Source organism: Quercus robur, chromosome 6 (genome assembly GCF_932294415.1).
Source record: "Quercus robur chromosome 6, dhQueRobu3.1, whole genome shotgun sequence".
In the NCBI taxonomy this organism is placed as follows: Eukaryota; Viridiplantae; Streptophyta; class Magnoliopsida; order Fagales; family Fagaceae; genus Quercus; species Quercus robur.
This window is the reverse complement of record NC_065539.1, coordinates 24,002,337-24,009,169: the sequence shown is the minus strand read 5'-3', so window position 1 is coordinate 24,009,169 and position 6,833 is coordinate 24,002,337. Positions and strand designations below refer to the sequence as shown.

Below are 6,833 nucleotides of genomic sequence, written 5' to 3'. Positions count from 1 at the left end.
ATGCATTCATATAATATCAATTCAATCATATCACAATATGTTAAAAAGACATCATAAATTAATTCAAAGATTGAAACCATGCATAATTATACAGAAAATTAGAAAACTAATTTCACAATTTTCTCATGTTATCACAATTATATTTTAACATCACAGTTAAAAAAAAATTGCCACTACAAGTATACATATGTCACATTAGAAAAAATGTGGTCTAAACAAAATTAAGAATATATATAGTTTTACTATAAATTAAAAAAATATATATATATAAATTAAAAGCCCACTGTTTGTAAACAATATTACAAACCCACACAACCACTTGCATGTGGCTTATCACTTGCACAGTTTCCTTGTTGAAGGAAACAACAACAATATGTGATACACCAACGTGATATGTACATTATCTTTATCAAGGTGTAACTAATAAAGTAGTGTGGGGCCCTTATATTTGTGTGTATATGAAACAAGGATAGTGTTCTAGTGTAACTAACACACTAACATCAACGTGGGGCTCCTTTCTCTTTCTTTTTTTTTTTTTTTTTTTGGTGAAAGCAACGTGGGACTCTTATACATTACACAATATTAGATAACCACCCAAACAATTAGGGGTTAGTGGAGCCCGCACGGTACACTATTATAAAACAATTTTCACTTTATTGTTCATCCTCTTCCACGTTAGACATCAAAATTTCAGATTTTATCAAATACAACCATAATCTTTAAAAGACCGTAACTTTCTCATTTAAAGTCTAAATTAAGCATGTAAATTGTAGTTTTAAAGCTTATGGAATGTACTTTCAAATCATTAAAAAATATTTGACATTAAACAAGATTTAATGGGTCAAAATAAGCCTGTAAATTTCAGATTTCATGTAAACAATAAAAAATTACAGCTTTTTATTTCTCTCTCTACATGCCATAACATGCCTAAAAAATAAAAATTACAGATCTGAAAAATTTTAAAAAAAAAATTACAGATCTGAAAAAATTAAAAATTACTTAAACTTTTAATTTTAGCATGCATATGGGATTATATATTTAAGAGATCATGGCATCATTCAAGAGTGAAAACAAGCATAAAACGGCTTTGATACCAATGTTGAATAAATATATACTTTACTAGAGGTCATGTAGACACATACCTTTGGTGGAGCAGATCACCAAATTGCCGGATCTTTCACTTTGCTTGCTTTACGAACTCCTCATGATCTCCTTTGTGGAACACCTCCAAGTCACAGGAAAGGCTACTAGAGTCTCTCCTAGTTTCCATGCTCCAAATTCTAGGGAACAGTAGATGATGTCCCAGAGAGACGGCTTATTTTGAGAGAGCACTCAAAACTATACTTATGTTTTCTCACTGTGTCTAACCACTATCTGACTAATGTAGGAGTATTTAAATACTAGTAGAGATTCACTTACTATCAGATATATGTGATCCCTAAAAGATCTCATATTTTAAATTTAAATGACTCCACTACTGATATTGATAACTCATATCAATATCTGTTAAGTTCAAATTTAAACTCACTTATCAGATAACCCATGTGGATGATCCATGGGCCATGGTTTATGGGTTTGACCAAAACCAACCCAATTTCTAACAGTTCCTTTAGAGAATATGGGGTGGAGTGATTATCCTTACTCGGTGGTACAAATGGAGAAGGAAGATTGTTGTAAATCTTGCTTGAAAGATTGTAATTGTGGGGCGGTATTGTATACAGGTGATGAGTGTACCAAATTTAAGCTTCCACTAAGATATGGCAGAGTAAGTGATAATTTTTCATATACTGCCTTCTTTAAGGTGATAAGGGATGATCTCAGAATACCATTACCAGACCATAATCCCCCATTAGCTCCAACAGTCTTGACTGAAAGCAAAAGAAGTCTGATTTTGATTCTTTCTATAAGTTTGGGTTCCATTTCATGCTTTTGTTTCATCTTTGCAATCTGTAGTTTCTTCAGATACAGGCGTCAACTTTTCAGGTATAGAAGGCTGTTGGGAAATGCAAATTTGGGATTAACTGAAGAGTTAACTCTAGATCATTTTCTTATAGCGAGCTTGAGAAAGCAACAGATGACTTCAAGGAAGAGTTAGGTAGGGGTTCTTTTGGAGCTATTTATAAAGGGACTATATCTGAAGGTAACAAATCTATTGCTCTTAAAAGACTAGAGAAGTTATGGAAGAAGGGCAAAGGGAATTTCGAGCTGAGATGACTGCAATTGCACGAACTCATCACAGAAACTTGATTCGATTACTTGGTTTTTGTATTGAGGGCTCTAGGAAGCTTCAAGTTTACGAATTCATGAGTAATGGCTCGTTAGCAGATCTTCTCTTCAAGGCTGAGATGCGCCCCATTTGGAAAGAAAGAGTGAGAATTGCCCTTGATGTTGCCAAAGGGATTCTATATCTGCACGAAGAGTGTGAAGTTCGTATCATCCACTGCAATATAAAGCCCCAAAACATACTCTTGGATGATACATGGACTGCAAAGATATCTGATTTTGGGTTGGCAAAGCTATTAGTGCCAAATCAATCAAGAACCACTATGGGAATTGAAGCAAAACCTGGGTACTTGGCACCTGAATGGCAAAAGAATGAATTAGTATCTGTTAAAGCAGACACATACAGTTTTGGTATTGTGCTTTTGGAGATAGTTTGTTGTAGAAGCAATATAGAAATAAATGTTCCAACGGCAGATGAGATAATTCTTTCTACTTGGGTATATAATTGCTATATGGCCGAAGAGTTGGACAAACTTGTGGAAGATGAAAATGTAGACATCATGGCACTGGAAAGAATGGTGAAGGTGGGTTTATGGTGCATTCAAGAAGATCCAGCATTGCGTCCGTCAATGAAAAGTGTAATCTTGATGTTGGAAGGGACAATGAATATTCCAGTCCCTCCATCTCTAGTTCTTCCTGTTCTCATTTGATGAAATGAAGTATTCTAGGCCCTTTAAAAAAAAATATATATATATATATATATATATATTTTCAGCTTATTCGTGTGCATCCATGTACTTAAATACATTTGTATGTATGCATAACTATGTATTGTGCTAGTGTATTTGAATAACTATACCATTTCTAAGAAAATAATTTCAGTTTGAGGATCAGATCAAAATATTGAAGTTGACATGTCTATCAACATTAATCTCTTCTTTCCTTTTCTTTTTTTTCTTTCACCTTGCTCACATTTTCCTTTTTCTTTTTTGTCACTTTCTATCCTCCATTCTAAACCAAGTGTCAAGGAAGACTTGTCGCTCAGCCAACAGAGAAAAATGTGTAATATTTTGTCGACCATGCATTTGTTCCATTAAGGACAGCGCTAAAAAGTCTTTGTTGATCCGTCTTACCTATTAGTTGAATACTGAAAATAAAACTACCATTCTTCAGTCATCCTCTCCCATGGCTTCCATGTCCATTGTGAAAGTTCAAATATGTGTATAAACACCCTTGAATGTTTAGACCCCCAAATTACAACTTAACCAATTCAAGCATTATGTCAAACAACTAGTGTGCGGAAACTTAACATAAACTATAATGTGGAATTGGTAAAACTATCTAAGCCAAATTAAAATCACAATACACAGCAAATAATAAAAGGCAAAGATAGAGAGGAAGGAAGATGCAAACACAAAGACAACACGCGATGTGTTATCGAAGAGGAAATCGAAGCCCTCGGCGTAAAACCTCTCCGCCGCCCTCCAAGCGGTAAACAATCCACTAGAAAATATAGTTGGGATACATGGACAGCAATAGACCCTCCAAGCCTAATCTACCCAGTGCACCTAAGCCCTCCAAGCTTCTTGCTCCAACGAGGTTGCGCCGAACCTTTTTCTTTTCTAGCTTCCGGGATTCCGCTACTAGACCGTAGCATCAACCAATGAACATTGGTTCCTTCCTAACTGCTTCCCAGAAATCCAAACAGCTCTCTCATAGTGATGATTATGGTGAGAACAAGGTTTGGTAAAATGCCTCTCAAGGATTTGACAATGGAGAGGAAGAGAGTTGAGGAATTTGAAGAGACTCTAATGTATAGATTGTTGGTGAATCAATCTTGTTTTTCTTTAGGGTTTCTCTCTCAAAATTCTCTCTGGAAGCTCTCTTACAATCGTGGGTAAAAGGGGTATTTATACTGGAGTGGGAGAGGAATGTGAAACGTCAGGTTTTACAAAATAGGGGTGGCTCGCGGCTTGACCTCACGGCTTGACTAAGTCGCAAGATCCAGTCGCGAGATAACTGTATGGCCAGTTGTCCTGTTTTGTCCTGTAGTGCTCCAGCTAGCATGACTGTTCACCTTCCGGCATGCTTGGCACGTGTGCTGTGTCTGGCGGTTTGCAGCCGCAAGTCACCCGCGAGGCCAAGCCACGAGTCTCTGTTTTCTTGACCACTCTTGAGCAAACTTCACTCTATCTCACTCACTACCCTTACATCAAACCCACCTAAATACAGGGTTACTAAATGCTGAAATACAAGCAAATTTGGCATGGAATAAAGCCAATAAGATGGTTGAATAAATTCAACCTTACACATTGTTTTCTTACTGTTGTTCAAATCCTTTATAGGTGGGAGAGCTGTACCAAAGCAATCTATCCATATAGCCTTAGGTTCTTCTCTTTCCCTCATAATTCAACCCACTTCATGGCTTTCCCCTAGGCAAAAATTTGCTTTTGGATTCTACAGGCAAGGCAGTGGCTTTGCTATTGGAATTTGGTTGGTCAGTGGAGACAATACGATAGTAGTGTGGACTGCAATTCGTGATCAGCCACCATTTGCCTCGAATGCAATGCTGGTTTTCACTGAAGATGGTAAGCTTCTTTTGAGAACTGAGCGAGGACAAGAGAAACTCATTGCTAATGCAACAGATTCTGCCTCCTATGCCTCCATGCTTGACTTTGGAAATTTTGTGTATTATGGCAAGGATTCCAAGATCATTTAGCAAAGTTTTTATTTTCCTACCGATACCATTTTAGGAGGTCAGACTTTGTTCGCTGGATATCAACTATTCTCTGGTTTAATTGAGAATGACCACTCAACCGGACGGTTTCATCTCAAGATGTAGGATGATGGTGTAAGGTTGAATTTAATCAACCATCTTGTTGGTTTTATTCTGTGCCAAATTTGCTTGTAATTCAGCATTTAGAAACCTTGTATTTAGGTGGGAATCATGTAAGGATAGTGTGTAAGAGAGTGTGAAGAAAAGCTCAAGATTGTGCACTTAACAAGGGACTTGCAACTAGATCTCGCAGCTTGCAAGTCGCCAAAGAATGCACACGAGTGAAGCATGCAGAGGAGTTGAACAGTCACGCCAATTGGAGCACTACAGGACAAAAAGTCCAGACTGGCCATTCAGTTAACTCGCAGCTTGGACTCGCGACTCAGTTAAGTCGCCAGTCCACTCTATTTTGGAAAAACTAACTCTTCGCGTTCCTTTCTCACTCCAGTATAAATACCCCTTATACCCACGAAATATAGAGAGTTTCTAGAAAGAATTTTGAGAGAAAAACCCTAGAGAAAAACAAGATTGACTCATTCACAATCTTCATCTTTGTTTCTTGAAATTCCTCTACTCTCACCCTCTCCATTGTTACATCTTTGAGAGGTACACTTAGCCAAATCCTTTTCTCACCCTACCCATATCTGTGAGAAGGCTTTTTGGTACTTGGGAAGCAGTTAGGAAGGGACCAATGGATATTGGTTAATGCTATGGGCTATAACGTGATCTGGTAAGCTAAAGAAGACAAAGGTTCAGCGCAACCTCGTTAGAGCAAGAAGCTTGGAGGGCTTAGGTACACTGGGTAGATTAGACTTGGAGGGTCTTCTAATATTCATGTTGAAAGTTCAAAAACGTGTACAAAAACACTTTTGAACGTTTAGACCCCCAAAAACTAACTTAACCAACCCAAGTAATATGTCAAACAACTAGTGTGCGGAAACTTAACATATGCTATAATATGGAATTGATTAAACAACTATCTAAGCCATAACAAAATAAACCACAGCAGATAATGTAAAGGCAGAGATAGAGAGGAAGGAAGATGCAAACACAGAGATAACACCCGGATGTGTTATCGAAGAGGAAACCGAAGACCTCGGCGAAAAACCTCTCCGCCGCCCTCCAAGCGGTAATCAATCCACTAGAAAATACAGTTGGGATACAAGGACAGCAATAGACCCTCCAAGCCTAATCTACCCAATGCACCTAAGCCCTCCAAGCTTCTTGCTCCAACGAGGTTGCGCCGAACCTTTTTCTTTTCTAGCTTTCCGGATTCCGCTACTACACCGTAGCATCAACCAATAAAGATTGGCTCCTTCCTAACTGCTTCCCAGAACTCCAAACGTCTGTCTCACAGAGATGATAATGGTGAGAACTAGGTTTGGTATAATGCCTCTCAAGGATTTGACAATGGAGAGGAAGAGAGTGAGGGATTTTGATGAGACTCTAAGGTAGAGATTGTGGGTGAAACAATCTGGTTTTTCTTTAGGGTTTCTCTCTCAAAATTCTCTCTGGAAGCTCTCTTTCAATCGTGGGTTAAAAGGGTATTTATACTGGAGTGAAGAGGAATGCGAAACGTCAGGTTTTTCCAAAACAGGGGTGGCTCGCGGCTTGACCTCGCGGCTTGACTAAGTCGCGAGATCCAGTCGCGAGTTAACCGTATGGCCAGTTGTCCTGTTTTGTCCTGTAGTGCTCCAGCTAGCATGACTGTTCATCTTCCAGCATGCTTGGCACGTGTGCATCTTTTGGCGGGTTGAAGCCGCGAGTCCAGCCGCGAGTCCCAGCCGCGACACTCTGTTTTCTTGCACACTCTTGAGCAATCTTCACACTATCT

At 38.5% G+C, this 6,833-nt stretch overlaps 1 pseudogene; it reads left to right on the top strand.

The window, feature by feature from the left end:
• Nucleotides 1–1,618: 1,618 nt before the first annotated feature.
• Nucleotides 1,619–2,945, top strand: LOC126690017 (G-type lectin S-receptor-like serine/threonine-protein kinase LECRK2; annotated as a pseudogene).
• Nucleotides 2,946–6,833: the final 3,888 nt, after the last annotated feature.